Here is a 17,925-nt window from a genome sequence, read left to right on the forward strand (position 1 = left end):
GTACGTGCCATGCTCTGATTGGCCAGGTCTGAACTCGGGGATCCAGGGATGGGGGTGACCTACCTGCATCATGGCCTGAGAGCAGGATAGGGAGGAACTGTCAAGGAGAACCGCTGTGCGCTTGTTGGAAGGAGGGGATGAAGGCTGGGCATGCAGCAAAACCTCGCCTCGGGCTAAGCTCCCTGCAGCTTCGTCCCTGGGAAGGGCACTCTCATCGCCTCCCTTCAGATGAGGCCAGGGGCCCAGAGAGGTCCAGAGACTGGTCACTTGGATGTCAACAAGCTGTGGGAGCAGAATAGCCAAATTAGTGGCTAGAGGGCCTGCCTGGTCCTCACAGCCTTTTCTGGGCCTCCCACCCCCCGAGTGTGTGCTATCTTTCCTCAGGGGCTGACTGGGGGTCTCGGCATGGCCAAGGCAGGGACACGGGGATATTGCATGTAACCTCCAACACTGCACCTCCCTCTCTGAGGCCCTGCCCACTCTGGAGAACAAGGTGAGCGGAGGCCACCCCACAGACAGGCCTGTAACCCTGGCCCTGCGTGATCCTGTCCGCTCGCCCCTGCTTCCCCCGTTTCTGCTCTGTGATCCCCTTCTGGTGGTCCCTGCAGCTCTGGCAGATAACAGAGAAATCACTGCAGCTGTCTAGGCCCCTCTGCATGGTACCCACATGGACGCTCCCAGCTGCCAGCCCTGCTGCTCGAAGTACCATGTTTTCCCTGCTCGGGGTGTCTAGAGGGGAGCCCTTCCAAGGCCTTTCTACCTGGGCATCGGCCTCACGGTAGATAGAGCAGTGGGGGCAGGGAGAGAGGCGACACCTGGTGAGGGCTGCTGTGCACGCACCGTGTGCACGTGTGCCGGCCACGGGCCTGCCTCCGTCCAGAGAGGGGTGTTACCCTCATTTTCAGCTGAGGAAACTGAGGCAAGGCAGGCTGTCCACAGAGCAGGCCAAGTGCAGGTCCAGGCCCCAGCCTGAGCCTCATTCTTCACCTGTGAGACCTGGTCTGGCTGCCCAGCCTAGGATCTCATGGCCGAAGGGTGCAGCAAGCCCTGGCTCCCTGGGGAGACCGCCTGCTCCAGCCCCTTGAGGCAGACCTGCTGGACTCCACGTGTCCAAAATCTCTAGATCGCTGTCCCCCAACACCTATCCCTCCCTGGAAGTCTCGGTCCCAGCCTCGACTCCTCCCTTACCAGGGACCCTGGCCTGAATCAGGCCCACCTCACACTTGCTTCCCTCCTGCTCCCTGACCCAAGCTCCTCCTCATCCAAACACGTTCATCCCCTCCCAACCCTCCCTGCTGACCCCCAGGGCCACGTCCCTCAGCCCCGCAGCTCACCCTGCTGAGCCCTGTGGAGGCAGCTGTCACTAGGACCATCCCTCCTTCTGGAACTCTCTTCCCTCCCAGCCCCCAGGCTGTCCCTGCCTCCTGGTTCTCACAGGAGCCTTGGGGCCAGGCCCCTCCTCTTCACCCTTTCCAGGCCTCGTCAGTCTCTCTCACTCTGCAGACCATCCGTGTGCTGCTGACCCCACGCCTCTTCCCCAGTGTCCTATAGGACAAGGCCCACCCACTAGACTCCCCTGTTCCTTTTCTCCCCATCCCTTGGCTAACTCTTACTTATCACTTCAGGCCTCAGCTCAAACGTCACTTCCTCCAGGAAGGCTTCCTGGCTGCCCCATGTCTTTGCCCCCCAGCTTCCACTTCTCCTCCACACCAACGCTTTTCCCCGATGTCCTTGTCTGTTTCCTGAGTCCCCATCACACTGCGTCAGTCAGAGGACTGCAGCCACGGTCCCTTCCCCCAGCCCAGAGCCTGGTGCCTGGTTGAGCCTCAGCACATGTCAGCTACATGTCTATGTTTTGGAAGCAGAAGGGATTTTCAAGACTAACTAAGCCCTTCCCTCATTTCTCTACCTGAGGAAACTGAGGCCCAGAGAGGCGGCATGGCATGTGCCAGGTCACACAGGGAGGCAATGCCAGGGGTGACGGTGACCCGCACCGCCCCTTCCGGGGAGCTAGCGTCCAGCTCTGCTGCTGAGGCTGGGGTGCAGGTGGGGGGCCCTGGGGAGCAGAGCCGTGCTTTGTTTTCCTCTCCCTTACCCGTTTATAATGGGATTAAAAGCAAGCTGCTGTCAAGGAGAGAGACTGACTTAAAAAAAAAAAAACCAAGAACATTTTAAGAGAATGAAAAACTTCGGCCATCAGCACTTTTTATTTAGGCCTGAATTCATGAATTTTAACCAAATAAACACTGGCATGTTAGGTACTAATATATGGACAATTATGCAAAACCACTATTATGACTGTAGTGAGAATTAGATTCTGACTTGGAGGTGGCGTTCCAGGAGGGAAGCATCCTCTGGTTTCCAGTGCTGTGACCTCGGATTGCCATTGCCATGGTAACAGGGCTGCCCTAGGAGTCTGTGGATAGGAGGCTGGTCCTGTGGGGAGGGGCGGCCAGCCCGGGCTGGGCTGGGCCGGTGCAGACCTCCAGGCCCCACCTGCGGGCTGGGCCCGGGGAAGCTCTGTCCCCTAGTCAGCCCTGAGCCTCACAGGAGAGGGGACAAGTCACCAGCGGGAGGGGTGGGGTATGAAAAATCAGCAAGTGCACAGTGCCCCAACGTCACCCACATCTTCTCACTCCCCTCCCTGATGGCTCCTCACTTTCATCTTTCAATAGATGTTTGTTGAGCACCTATTATGCGCTAGGCCTGTGGTAGGTGCTGGGGATACAGCACGGATGGGTCTGCATCTCAGAGGGGGAGACAGAAAATAGACAGCAAACAGACACATGAGTGGGGTTGTTTTAGAGCCCACGAGGGCCAAGAAGGCTACGGCCAGGTGATGTGACAGAGAGTGACTGAGGGGAGGGGCGGTCAGGGGAGGCCTCTCTGGGGAGGAGTCGTTTGAGCCAGGGCCTGAAGGACAAGAGGTAGACAGCCATGCAAATGCACTGGCCACCCCTCAGAGAGTCGGGCTGCCAGATAAAATCCAGGACACACGGTTAAATTTGAATATCAAATAAGCCACGAATAATTTTTTAGTGCAAGTATGTCCCATACAATACTGGGGACATACTTACACTAAAGTTATCTGTGGTTTGTCTGAAGTTCAGATTCTTTTCTTTAAGTTCAGATTCTTAATTGCTAAATCTGCCGAGCCTATCAGAGAAATGAGGTGACTTGCCCAGGTCCAGAGCGGTGGAGCGGGGCCCACACCCTGCCCAGTGGCCCGCCACCCTGCCCTGGTCCTCCTGGAAGCCTGCTTGCAGTCTCTCTGCCAGTCTCGCCCTTGCAATCTGTTCTCACTCCGAGCCCTCTGAGCCCACCTCTGCCTGCCCGACCCTGTTCCATGGCTCCCTGCCCGGAGGCCTGCTGGTGCTCTGGTCCTCACCCTCCGACCACTATGATGTCCCCGCCGCCTCCCTGCCCTTCACTTGGTCATTGTTCCCCAGCCTTCAAGCCCCAACTTGGGTGTCACTGCCTACAGAAACCTTCCTGCAACTCCAGGTGGTCTCCACCCTCTGATGACTATCAGCTCTTCACTTTATTTTTTTAATTTTTTTTTAATAAATTTATCTATTTATTTTTGTCTGTGTTGGGTCTTCGTTTCTGTGCGAGGGCTTTCTCTAGTTGTGGCAAGCGGGGGCCACTCTTCATCGCGGTGCGCGGGCCTTTCACTATCGCGACCTCTCTTGTTGCGGAGCACAGGCTCCAGACGCGCAGGCTCAGTAGTTGTGGCTCACGGGCCTAGTTGCTCCACGGCATGTGGGATCCTCCCAGACCAGGGCTCGAACCCGTGTCTCCTGCATTGGCAGGCAGATTCTCAACCACTGCGCCACCAGGGAAGTCCCAGCTCTTCACTTTTTTAAAAAAATTAGCTTTGTATTTTTTGTGTGTATGGTAAAATATACATAACGTAAAATTTACCATTTTAACCATTTCTCTTTTCATTATAACCATTTTTAAAGGTGCAGTTCAGGGGCATTAACATTCACTAGGTTGTGCAACCATCACCACCATCCATCTCCAGAATTTTTTCATCATTCCAAACTGAAACTCTGTGCCCAACTCCCCCTCCCCCTCCTCCCAGCTGCCGACACCCATCATTCTTCTTTCTACGAAGTTGACCACTCCAGGTAGCTCATATGAGTGGAATCATACAGTATTGGTCTTCTTGTGACTGGCTTATTTCACTGAGCATAATGTCTTCAAGGCTCATCTGTGTGTCAGAATTTCCTTCCTTTTAAAGGCTGAATAATATTCCATTGTACAGATACACCACATTTTGTTTATTTGCTGTTGGACATCTGGGTTGTTTCCACCTCTGGCTGTTGTGAATAGTGCTACTGTGAACATGGGTGCACAAACATCTCTCCTTTCTCCTGGGTACAAATCTAGGAGTGGAATTGCTGCGTCGTATAGTAATCTTGTGTTAAATCTTTTGAGGAACTGCTGTGCTGTTTTCCACAGCAGCCGCACCATTTTACTGCCCCCTCCACTCCTCGCTTTTGTGTGAGGCTTGGCTAATATTTGGATATATTATCTATAGATTTTTGCCTCTCCTTTCCCGTCTTCGTTTCCTTTCCTCTCTTTTTAGCACACTCCGGCCTCCTGGCCTCAGGGGAGGCGAGCGGCTTAGATGAGTGCTGCTCAAGACTTCCTGACTTTTATTTCCAAAACACAAAGGAGAACTTGGAGAGTCCGGGTAGGGAGGAGGAGAGAGCTCCCAGCAAGGAGGAGGGGGTGGGGTGGGGAGGGGGCATTGCCCCGCTGCTCCAGCAGAGGGTCTTGAGCTCTGCTCCGGCGGGACTGGGGTCTGACCCCAGGAGGGGTGGCCGTGTGGAGCACCTGCCCGGCCGAAGCATCCCAGGGCCACACGCGGCTCACGAGCTCGGGAGGTGGGGTGGGGGGAGGGGGAGGGCCCTCTAAGGCCTGGACACCGCTGAGGCAAATCCCTGGGTGGGGACAACCCCCGAGGACACAGAAGTGGCATTTCGGGCCTCTCTGAGCTCCTGGGCCGGGAAGCCTCCCTCCACACACGTTGCACTGACCCGTCCATCTGTCCGGTGTGTGTGGGTTTGCAGCGCCTTCCCGGCTGTGCCCGCTCCCAGGGGTCGGGTCTGATCTTCTCCCGAACAGTTGCCTGGGGTCCCTGTGCCCTGCCGGGGCCAGGCTGGCAGCTCCTGGGGTCTCCTCAGCTATGATCCAGATGTAAGCTCCTGAGGATGAGGCTTCTGAGTCCCCCCTGGGTGATGCAGGGCACTGGGAGGAAGGTCTCCCCCCGTGCTGCTGCCGACACCCCCGTTCACTGCATTTCAGCCCGTTAGCGTGGGCCTTCCAGCCTCATGTCCTGGTCCCTCTGTCTTCTCTGCTGCTCTCCCTCTCTCTCTGCCCATCTGTGTGTATCGTCTCTGCCTGTCTCTCTCTGTCCATCTCTGTCTCTCTGTCTTGTCCTATTTCCCTCCATCTCTGGTTCTCTGCTGATTTCCTGCCCGTTTCCCCCTCATATTTGCAATAATAGAAAGCACATCACCGGCCAGGCGGCCACCCCAGGCCCTCTGTGTTCACAGTCTGTGGCGGGAGGGCTGTGGTCTCCACGTGGGTTGAGGGCTGAGTCACGGCCTGGACCTGATTCTGCGCTCTTTCCTCCTCACACGGTGCATTTTGAGTGCGCTCTCGCATCCTGTGTCTCAGGTGATGGGAAGGGCACTTAGGTCAGCGTCCCTGTCCTGCCATTGAGTGACCATGGCCCAGGGTCACGCTTCTTGGGCAAATCAGGGGACAGCCTGCCGTGCTGGTGCTGAAAATGGCCAGCACCGTCCCCAAGGAAAGGAGAGCTAAATGCAGAGCTGGGGGAGTTCTCATCCCCACCCCAGGGCACCCCGTGCTACATGCTCCCCGAAGGGGTATTCCGCACCAGACGCTCCTTCCAGGAGGACGGAGAGGCAAAGGTCAGGAGCTCAAGGCCCCAGTCAGCTTTGGGACAAGAACCAGGCCACCTGCAACCACGGAGAGGAGCATCTTCCTACCCAGGAGGCCACGCCAAGGGACACAGGCACTGTCACTGTGGTCATCTCCGGGAGCCAGAGGGGCATTTGGAGAAAGAGCAGCCAGGAGGGCCATTCCCAGCTGGTGATGGGCAGGCCCTGGGTGTCTTGCCCAAGGGTGCCGTGGTGGCAGCTTCTCAGATGGCTCTCAGTGACCCTCACTCTGGTACTCATGCCCTTGTACAGTCCCCACCCCTTGACTGTGGGCTGGACCCAGTGACTTCCTTCTAATGGATAGAATATGACAAAAGTGATGGATGTCACTTCTTTTTATTAATTAATTAATTAATTTTTGACTGTGTTGGGTCTACCTTGCTGCACGCAGCTTTCTCTAGTTGCGGTGAGCGGGGGCCACTCTTCGTTGCGATGCCCAGGCTTCTCATTGCGGTGGCTTCTCTTGTTGCGGAGCATGGGCTCTAGGCACATGGGCTTCAGTAGTTGTGGCATGCGGGCTCAGTAGTTGTGGCCCAAGGGCTTAATTGCTCCGCGGCATGTGGGATCTTCTTGGACCAGGGCTTGAGCCTGTGTCCCCTGCATTGGCAGGCGAATTCTTAACCACTATGCTACCAGGGAAGTCCAGGATGTCACTTTGAGAGCAGTCGGCAAAAAGTCTGGCTTCCATCGTTCTTGCCCTCTCTTGACCCTTTACCTCCGTGCTCTGATGGAAACTGGCCGCCATGCTGTGGGCTGCCCTTTGAGAGGCCCACGTGACGAGGGATTGAAAGGTGCCACTCTCAGGCCAATATCCGGGGGGACGAGGCCCTGAGTCCAACAACCTCCAAGGCACTGATCCTGCCCACCCCCACTCCAGTGAGCTTGGAAGCTGACCTCCCTCAGCCGAGCCTGGAGATGAGACTGCAGCCCCAGCCAGTGTGTAGATTGCAGCCTTAGGGGACCCCAAGCCAGAGGGTCTAGTTAAGCCGTGTCCAGGTTCCCATCCCACAGAAACTGTGAAATCTTAGGTGTTGTTGTTTTAAGCTGCTAAATTTTGGACTAATTTGTTATGCAGCCACAGATAACTGGTACAAGTACATACTGTACTGTGTTATGAAATCATGTCCTGTATTATGTGAAATTTTACAACAGGAAGATTAACCTATAGCGGAAACCTATAGTGGAGAACAGTGGTTGCCTCCCTGGAGTAGGGGCAGGACTGCCTGAAAAGAGGCACGAAGAAACTTTCTGGGATGATAATCATGTCTTTAATTCTGATACAAGTTTGTGTTACACGTTTATATGCAAATGACTTTTAAGGTTTGTGCATTTCATTGTATGTAAATTTCACCTCTCAAACAGTTAACTATGAAGCATTTAAGGGGAATTGGACTGATATCATCAATTTACTTTGAAATGCATCAAAAAATAAGATGGATTGATGGATGGATATTGATAAGGCAAGTATTACGAAATGTAAACAGTAGAATTCTACTGTTATCGTATCTGGGTGTTCACTAAAAAGTCTTTCAACTTTTCTGTGTGTTTGAAATTTTCATAATAAAACGCTAAAAAAAAATCACTCATTTAGCAAATACAGAGTACTTAATGGGAGAAAATTAGAATAATAGCATTGTGGTCTGGATACTAATTCTAATCAAGGTTTATTATGTTGGGCATCTGATGAGGCTCTTTCACGTGTGTTATTTCATTCTTAGGGCCAGTGCACAGGAAGCAGTGATGATTCCCAATTTGTAGATGGGGAAGCCAAGGCACGTGGGAGTGCCTCCATCAGGATCATGCAGCGAGGAAGCCACAGAGCTGGGAATTCCCTGGGTCCGAGTACTCAGAAGGTTTGAGCTGTGTCAGTCTAGAGGTGTCACGTCCTTCTGGGCCTCAGTTTCCTAGTCTCTGAAGTGGAGATGGAAACTGCTGCATCAGGTGGGATAAGGTCACTGTGGCTATGTTTCTCAAGGGCAGCTCCACACAGGCTCCGTGCTGTAGCCACAAGAAGCTGTGGAATGCACTGTGAGACCCTTCAGTGCATGAACTTCACCTCTGTGGCCCTGCTTCCTCCACCAGGGGCGGCGCACAGTAGGTAGCTCAGAACAGGGAGACGTATCCTTCCTTAGAGGCTGGCCTCCTCTCCTCTGCGGCTCCCACACTCGGCCGGGGGCTTCTGGGGCCTCACTCCCGCGTGGTCAGATCCCACAGGGGACGCGACTTGCTGTAGAGGTGAGGAGGCCTTACAGCCCCAGGGTTCCACGGGGCCCTCACCCCCACCCCTCCCTTCACAAGGAGGGAGGCCGCTCGGTCCATCTGGAGCCCTGGCCTGAGACGAAGCCTCCAGGCCCCTACTTCTCAAAGTATCAAGGGGCACAGGAAACGCCCCTCAAATGCCTACAAAGCCCACATTTTGTCTTGGGCTTTGCCCACGCTCTTCCCCACCTGAAATCCCTCCTGGCCTTCTCTGACCCCCCCATCTGCCTCTCACCCCGGAATCGTGTTAGTTGTTACATGTCCCGTGTCCCCACAAGCTTCTCCAAACAGGGACAGAGGTGGAGCTGGGGGTCTGGGCACAGAGCACAAGATGCCGGCTGAGCGCTTCCTTGTGGCCCTTCACCCTCATGGCAGCCTGGTGAAGAGGATGTTATTATCCCCACATCTGTGCGCAAGGAGATGGAGGCTCAGAAAGGTGACGTGACCAGCCCAGGGCCCTCCACCAGTCAGGGGCAGCACCGGGATTCTAGCTCTGACCAGCCGGCACCGAGGTCCGTGTTATTTCTGGCTGGATCCACAGGGTTTAAGATGTAAGTGAAAATAAACTACACTTCCCAGTGGTCTGTGGGCTTCTGAGTATTCTTTTTTTTTTAAATTAATTAACTAATTAATTAATTTACTTTTGGCTGTGTTGGACCTTTGTTGCTGCGCGTGGGCTTTCTCTAGTTGTGGCGAGCAGGGGGGCTACTCTTTGTTGCAGTGTGCAGGCTTCTCATTGTGGTGGCTTCTCATTGCGGAGCATGGGCTCTAGGCACGCGGGCTTCAGTAGTTGTGGCTCACAGGCTCAGTAGTTGTGGCTTGCGGCCTCTGGAGCACAGGCTCAGTAGTTGTGGCGCATGGGCTTAGTTGCTCCACGCCATGTGGGATCTTCCTGGACCAGGGCTCGAACCCGTGTCCCCTGCATTGGCAGGAGGATTCTTAACCACTGTGCCACCGGGGAAGTCCCTTCTGAGTATTCTTAACAGCTAATTACTGGGTTCACCTGTGTTCACAGCTGTCCCACTGCTCTTTAACCCTAAAAACCCAGAGGCTCTACTCCAAGGTGGGGTAACCAGAGAAGGAAGGAGCAGAGGAGGAGCATTTTTCTCTGGAATGCAGGGCAGTGACCAAAATAGTCCCCATCACGGTCAGAGGGCTGGCCCAGGCTGCAGGATATGTGGGGGGTTGACAGGGATGCCCTGGGCTGATGGCGACCCTTTGCACCCCATTCCCATGGGGCCTTCATCTGCAGCAACAGATGCAGCTGGGTCGTGACCGCAGCCCCCAGTGCCGGCCTCCTCTTCCCTCTGGAATTTATGACCTGTGGAGCTCGGGATGGGAGGGGAGTAGGAGATGATGGGTGTTTAAGTGGCACTTTGTTTCCCAGGAGCCTGGCCTCCCTGTGGCCGTGGAGTGAACGCTGAGCAGGTGCAGCCCAGTGACCATCGATCTCCTGAGGCAAGTTTGCAGCCCCGGTGCGGGTATGCGGGGCTCCTCTGTCTGCTAAACTCTTCTGGGAGCGAGGCCAGGCCGGGCCGTCCCTGCCGTCACCCCCTCCCGTTCCGGCAATTCCCCCAGGTGTGGGGTGCGCTCAGACATTTTATTTTGGGTGGGTGAGAGTCAGGCCCAGGGTGGATGTGGGGAGGCCGGCACGACATTCCAGAGCAAAGTGCAGAATTCTCAGCCTGTCCCTCAAGGCTTTTCCCAGACTGGGCCATCTTCCCCGAACCTCTGGTTGGGATCCCATCCTCTGGTATATGTCAGGGTTGGCATCGTATATGAGTCTGAATCACCTGCGAGACCCACCAGGAACTGAAAGACAAGGGCTGCCCCTCTGTGTTTGGTGCACAGGAAGCTCTCGAGACTGTGGTTTGGCTGAGAAGGCCGAGAGGCAGGGGAGAGAGAGAAAGAGAGGGGAATTGAGAGACTGATTTTAAGAAATCAGCTTGCATGACTGTGGGAGGTGGCAAATCCCAAATCCCAAGGGCAGGTGAAAACTCAGGCAGGACGTCCGTGTTCCAATCCTGAGGCAGAATCCTTTTTTCTCTGGAAAGCCTCAGTCTTTGCTCTTAAGGCCTTTAACGGATTGGATGGGGCCACCCGCATCGTGGAGGGCCAGCTCCTTTACTCAAAGTCTGCCGATTGGAAATGTCATCACACCCACAAAGTACCTGCAGAGCAACACCTACATAGTGTTTGACCAAGCGTCTGGGCACCACAGCCCAGCCAGGTTGACACATAAAATCGACTTGTGTTCTTATTGGCTGGGGAGCTATGGACACTGCTGTTACCAGCAGCTGGGAGGGGCAGAGGAGGGGGGGGTGTTGGTTCCCAGCGGGGGGCCCTTCCTTGTCCCTCCAGGCTGTGAGCCGTCCAGTAGCCCATGGGGTCCATGGGCTACTGGGGTCCAGATGGGGTCCAGTAGCCCCATCCCCTGGCCTGATGTCTCACTGTAGGTGCTATCCCGACAATGTCGCTAGCTGACCAAACAAGGTGTCATTAAGGGCTGTGGAAACGAGGTTTTCCTGCCCAGGGTGGCCTCGAAGTCCTGCTGGCTCTGGGCCACGTGTCCACCTCCAGAGCTGGGCCCCTCCCTGCCAGGCAGGCTGTGCTGCTCTCTGGAATCTTGCCTGCTTGGATCAGGGAAAGGCCTGCCTGATTCTCTGTCTCCAGTGACCTGGACCACGGGGTCCTTGTGACAGGTGCTGCCCAGCCAGGCCCTGGAATCTCAGTCTGAATGGGCCACAGCCTGAGTCATCACAGCCCCTCAGTCTACTACGACCATCATCTTCTTGTCCCAGGCTTGCCTGTATCTGCATCTGTGTCCCCAATACACAGGAGCTCCTCAAGAGCAGGGCCGTGCCTGGGACTTAGTGGCCAGCATAGGGCGTGGCACAGAGCGGTGACAAGGCAGGGAAGGGAAGGGAAGGGGGATCTTTCTCAAACCATCATCCCATCTGCAACTCCAGTGAGCCCCTCAGGCTCTGTGACCCATTGTCCTGCCTCCTGAGAGCCAGACCAGATAAATACCCTTGAAGCCCCTAAGGCGTGAAAGGATTATGTGGGTGATACTAAACTGTGGGACAGTTCTAAGTGAGACTTTAATTCCTGCAAATGGTGGACCAGTGGACTAGTTAAGGAACGCCAGCTGCTGTCACAGATAAACCCCTAAGTCCCAGGGGCTTTTTTCCTGTTCATCTAACATCTGAAATGGTGGGCAGTTCTCCTTCAAGCAGTGATTAGGGATGCAGGCACATCCATCCTGTGGCTCTGCCACCTGCCGCTGTGGATCGTGTGGGAGGTTTTCATGGGCCTGACCTGGAAATGGTCCCACTGGACATGTCACCATGCTTAGCTGCAAGGGGGGCTGGGGATGTGGTCTAGGTGTGAGCCCCAAAGGAAGAAGAAATGGTTTGGTGAACAGTATCTGTTCTGCTATAGTCAGATCCCCTGGGCATTGGGGGGACACTCTTGCTATAATAACACCTAAAAATGCAGGTTCAGTTACCACAAACTTCTTTATTCAATGCATAGCTAAGTTGACAAGAAAGTAAGGGAAATTCCTGAGAGCCAGTAATGATGTGGGAGCTGACACCAGAACAAGAAGCAAATGCTGACCTTTGGATGCCCTGAGGCGTTTGCTAACAGGAGCCTAGAACTTTGGGTTTTAACTGCAATGCAGACACTATCTTATCTAGAGCTCATGAGAGCTTGGGAGTGGGAAGTGAGATCCTTGTCTCAAGCTGGGACACTCGAAGTTGGTACCCTCAGCATAAGGGTGGGCTATAAGAACCAACCTTCTGGCAAAGAAAGATAACAAGGACATTCATTTGTCCGGGGCTCTGCAATGAAGGACGATAAAAAGATTCCTTCCTGAGAACGCGTCAATTTAGCCTGAACTTCGCTAGCATTTGGGGTTCTAATTTGTGAGATCAGTGGTCCAGAAAACCTCAGGCCAAGAAATTAACCTACAGTGGTGTTGGGTGGATAGACCCGGGGCGCATGGCCGGAGCACACCCACGTCTTCTGAGTCCTCCTGGGTGCCTACAGAATATCATCAGGCCACAGTGTCAAATTGCAAAACACATGAGAAAACGATCCATGATGAGTCAGAGTCAGCAGAAACCATGCATGCAAAACTAGATGAAAAGATTTCATCTAGTTTTGAATGATCAGAACTAGAATCAAAATAAGTATATAGCTGATTCACTTTGTTCTACAGCAGAAACTAACACAACACTGTAAAGCAATTATACTCCAATAAAGATGTTAAAAAAAAATAAGTTAACAATGTTTCAAGAAAGAAGAATTGAGAACACAGACAAGGGGGGGAAAAGGCTAAAAAAGTGATCAGAGAGATATGAAGAAGAGCCAAATAGAACTTCTAGAAATGAAAAACGTAATAACTGAAACACGAAACTCCACAGATGGGAGGGAGAAATAGCAAGTAGACCCAGTTCAGGAGGGAATCAGGGAACTAGAAGATGGAGCAGAAGAAATTACCAGAATGCGTAACGCAGGACAGAGGGAAAGACCGAAGATACGAGATGGAGGCTAAGACGAGAAGGTTGGGGTGAGCAGAGGGAGAGAACAAAGAACAGGAGAGGGAGGCATTACTCAAAGAGGTGATGGCTGAGGATTTTCCGGAACTGATAAAAGACATGAATTTCAGTTCAGGGCGCACAATAAATCCTAAGCAAGGGATTAACAAAAAACCACACTTGGACCCGTCACAGTGATGCAGAATAGCAAGGAGATCTTACAAGAAGCCGAGAGAAGAGAAAATGACCCACCTGTGAATGGCAGTTCGATGGAAGGCAAACTCCTTAACCACAGTGAGAGAGGCTAGGAGCCTGGAAACCAATATCATCAAAGACTAAAACACGGGTCAATTAATTGTCCGCCTGGAATCTGTAACGCGTAAACATATCTCTCAAGAACAGGATGAAGACATCTTCAGAGAAAGCCAAGAGGGGCACAATGGCCCTTCCCGAGACCCACATCTAAAGGAAGGTGATTCCTGAAGGAAGGGGGTCCCTGGGGGCAAGAGCAGGGGGCGGAGAGATGGTCCATGCGTGGGAAAGCCTGAATACACTGACTTTGTAGAGCAGTCCTAATACTAATTTGGGGGATAAAACAGATAAAATGTTCAAGATTCTGGTACTTCCGGATGATGATTTTGATGCTCTTTGGAGAAATACTAAATATCAAATTCTTTGAGAAATGTTTTCTGCTTTGCCCATATCACAGGTGCACACTTTGTTGACCTGCAGGATGATTCAGCACCTGGACAGGAGCCCGGAAAACGCTTTCAGGCCCCAAACTCTTGGCCAAAGGAGAGAATTCCCAGGGTCTGGTTCCCTCGGTGCTGGTCTTCCCATGGCCCAGCCCAGTGGTTCTCACCTGAATCACCTGGAGGGCTTTTTACCATCTGTGTCCGATTTGGCCTGAGAATCTATATTTCTAAAATTCCCAGGTGCTGCTGGGCTCAGACCCCAGTTTGAGAACCACTGGTCTAATAATCCCAAGTCTCTCTGGTCTGTTGCAAGGTTAACACCCCTCCTCCAGGAAGCCTTCCAGAATGCACACACACTTCATGAAGCAAGGACTGCGTCTTCATCATTACCGCTGCATTTTCATCATTTGCCTTCTCAGAACAGAGCAGATGCTCAATCAGTTTTCTTTGAACTGCTCACTATATAAACTTAAAGGGTATATTCCAGCCAGTGGGTCTTTGAATGGGGGTTCAAGTCAAAGATAGAGAAAGCTGGGACTTGTCCACACCAAGAAATCACTGACACACATACACACACACAACCCATACATACACACCATGCACACACCCTACACACACACACACACACACACACACACACACACACACACCATTTCCCTTCACCAGAGTTGCCGTACCTCCTCTGCCCCTCAGCAGGTCTTCTTGAGTGCCCACTGTGTGCCGGGCCTGGCACCGGACTCTGTTGGTCCTGCTGCCCCTCACAGGGCTCCGCAGGGCCTACAGCCTTGTGGCTTTTTCTAAATACAAGGTCACTGGCTCTGGGATGCTTCTTACTGCCCCGCCTCCTCCAGATCCCGCTTCATTCTCCACCCTGAAGGCCATGTCCCTTAGGGATTGGTTCAGAGTCCTGAGAAGCCCTCGTTCCTCCCCACCACTGAAGCTGTCAGTGCCTGGCAGGGGGGCTAGGCGGAACGCCACGGGCAATTGATCCCAACAAGCTTAAGACGTCCCGGTTCCGGGAGAAGGCCCTGCTGACAGGAGGGGAAGCTGTCAGCCTGCGGGCGGACTCCTGCGGGAGCAGCTGGGAGCCCTCACCTGGTGGGGCGGGAGGGAGGAGGACGGGGCGGGGCACGTGGGGGCAGCGGTCCCTCTCCTGGAGGGGCTGGATGTCTGGACGGGTGCTGCCCTGAGAGGTGCCCAGAGGACTCGGGGGTTGGAGGGGGCAGTGGGGCCGCTGGGGATGCCCAGGTGGCTGATTTCTGAGGTCAGATTAAGAAGATGGACGGCCTGTCCCAGGGCCAAGAAATGAGTCCCGTTGCAAACCTCTGAAGGGCACGAACCAAACGTGGAGGGGGAGAAGCTTTACACAGAGCCGTTCAGGAGAGTAATGAGGAGTAACGGGTTGAAACTGAGCCAATTTCAGGAAGGGTGTCTTGGTTGTGACATCTGTCGGGGCTGAAGCTGGCTCTGGCAGGGAGAGCAGCCTGGGGCATCTACTGCACCGGGCGTGGGAGGTGCCCGGGGAGAGGCCCGGGGCCCTGGGGAGGCCACTTCTCCAGACGCACAGTTGGCTGGGCGACGGCCCTCCTCCTGGACCCCCCCATCCCGAGGTGGGTCAGACCTGGCCTGCATCCCCCGCCTGAGCAGGGGAGGGTCACAGCTCTGGGGCTGCCTGGGGCCGGGAGGGGGTGGGGGCCCAAAGAGTGACAGCTTTCTGACAGGGAAGCTCGGTGTGGCCTGGGCCCTCTGCTCTGCCCGTGGGGGACCAGGCAGGCATCAGCAGCCGCCCTGGGGGGCCCGGGTCACCCGGCAGGGTGGAGATTCAGACACCACCACCACGCAGGCTCGTGTCAGAGCCCAGCTTTCTGTTTAGGGGAGCTGGACCTATGGGGACCTCGGCACGTGGCCATATCCTCGGGAGCAGAGCATTTCCAGAGATCTCTCAGCCGCATCCCAGAGCCTGGGGGAGCGTCTACACCCTGGAGCTCGCTCACAGCTCCCCTGAGTGGCTCGGTCCCCAGGGTGCCGCCCCTCCTTCCACGCGGGACCACGTGCCAAGGCGGTTCCGGCCCTGGGGAACACCCATGACTCAGGCTCCGATGCAGCGCCCAGGCTGCGCTGTGCGGGGCAGGGGTGCCCTCGGGGAGCCCAGGAGGGGGCGGCAGGCCTGGGGTGCGGAGGGGAAGCCCTCCCTCACGCCCAGCCTCCAGCACGCCTCCTGGGGAGGCAGGAACTAGTTCTCCCCTTCTGCTGCCGTGAGAAGGCTGCCGTGAGGCCTCGCCTCCCTGGGTTCCTCAGCTGCTGAGTGCAGATAGGGTTCGAACCCTGACTTCCACCATGTGCAAGGCCACGCATCTTGCACTGTCATGAGTTATGAGACCAGTTGCTTCACCACCCCCGGTCTCTCCCGGAAAAAGGAGTCAGGGGCCTGATACCCACTTCCACAGGGGTCCAGCCTGGCCCTTGGTAGGTGCTTCTGAGCACCAGCATGGGCTGTTTTCCTGGGTCCCGATGAGGCCACTGGGCTGTGAAGCAGGGATGTCCTCCTCGTGCAAAACGATTGGCCCCTACGGTCCCCACACCCTGGCAGCAACTTGCTTTGACCTCTGTCTCCCTGTACAGTCTGGCCTGGACCTGGTCTGGAATCTTCTTCCCGCCTGCAGACCTCACCCACCCCAGCAGCCAGTGCCTGCCCTCCTCCTGCCCCCCCAACGCCCTCCCCTCCCACCCCTCCCTCTGCCCCCGCTGCCCGTCCTTTCCTCCCCTCCCTGCCCAGGCCTCCCCTCCCTTCCAGCCCTCCACTCTGGAACAGACTTGCTGTTGTCTTTGCAACTTTCTTGCTGTCAGAAGGCAGCACTCGGAACTGTTTGCTTGTGGGATTTTTATTCACCCATGAAACTTGGTGCTTGGCAGATGGGGAGTAAGAAAGAAGTGTGAGTGTCAGCTCCACCTCCTGAACAGACCCTCAGGTCAGCACCGGTTCCTGGGCGAGCTCGGCCTCCCCAGAGGGGACCTGCAGAGCTGACAGCACACTAAGCCACGTCCCTTCCCCATATAGATTTGTATTCAGGAAAGGCTTTGGGGGAAAGTAATAAAAAATGAAGAAAAAAACCCCCCAATGCATCCAAACAAGATTTCTCATTACTTTGAAAGATAGACTAGGACCTAGGTCTGTAATAAAGAGGCTGGATCGTGTGGTGGCTTTAAGATCCCCCATCTCCTCACCCATCACAGGGCAGGCCTCCGGCCCTCCCAGCCTCCCCGTGGGTGCTGGTGGAGGGGCTGTGTCTTCTCCTTCTGGACCACAGCGTCCTCCCTGTTGGCTGGCGATCATCACCCTGCCTGGAGTAACCCCGAGGGTCCTCAGTGAGAGCCGGGCAGGCTGCCTGGCCCTCAGCCCGCCCTCACTCGCCACCCTTTCCTCTCCTGCTCTTGCAACACCCCGCCGGCCATCCGGAGAGAGGCTGGCTGCCCCCCTGCTGACTTCCTGCCCGCTGGGGCACCGATGCCATCGCTCCTGCTGGAGGCTCGCCCTGCGGTTCTAATTGGAGGTGGGAGCACCCCTACGTGGGTCCTGTGGATTTGGACTATGCTAAACTAGGAGTCATTTCTCAGCTCAGATGTGTCTTCTTCCTGGAGAAAGGTCTTGAAGTGCCTACTAAACAAGGTACAAAAGCAGCTCAGGGCCCTCTATGCGCAGCTTTGGTGGTGACACCAGATACAACGAAACGATAAGGGCCATTTCTCTTCTGTCTCTGGAACATGAAAGCAGACGCTTAGGCCTGAGATTATAATATGTGAATGGAATTGCTGTTACCTGGAGCTGACAAGCAGAACCCTGACTTCCGGAAGCCAGGCCTCCGGGGCAGCCTGTAGTGATCATTAGAGAAGCTTCTACATGATCTTAAATTAGTGAACACGTTTAATGGCCTCTCCCTCCCTTGGGCTCTGGGTGTAATGGGCTCCCCCGGGCTCCCGCCCTGGACCGCCTCATTGCCACTCCTCCGCCACCTGCAGGATGAAACCCACCTCCGTTCTGGGACCTGCCCAGGCCACCAGCTCTCCCTGCTCAGGCCTTGAGCTGAAGGGAGCTGAGCTTCAGGCCCTGAGAACTTTGTCTCCTAAATGTCTCTGGGGTCCTTCTGCTGCCGCCAAGACCTCTGTGCCGGGTCCCCTTGTCATCTCTCCCCTGGACCTCACGGGGTCCCCTCACTCGCCCTCCTCACTGACCCACGGGATCTATGCGAAGCATGAATGAATCTGACTGCCTCAGCCCCTCACCTTTGGTGGCTCCCCAGTGCTTTTGGCACAGGACTCCCTCTCCCTAACATCATCTGCCCTCTGCCCACTCTTCCAGCCTTCTCTCCGTACCCTGTCTCAAAACTCCATGCTAGCTACAGCAGCCCACCTGGCTCATGTTGCCCCCGCCCCCCAAATCTTTGCTTATGCTGG

Source organism: Balaenoptera musculus, chromosome 10, assembly GCF_009873245.2.
Source record: "Balaenoptera musculus isolate JJ_BM4_2016_0621 chromosome 10, mBalMus1.pri.v3, whole genome shotgun sequence".
In the NCBI taxonomy this organism is placed as follows: Eukaryota; Metazoa; Chordata; class Mammalia; order Artiodactyla; family Balaenopteridae; genus Balaenoptera; species Balaenoptera musculus.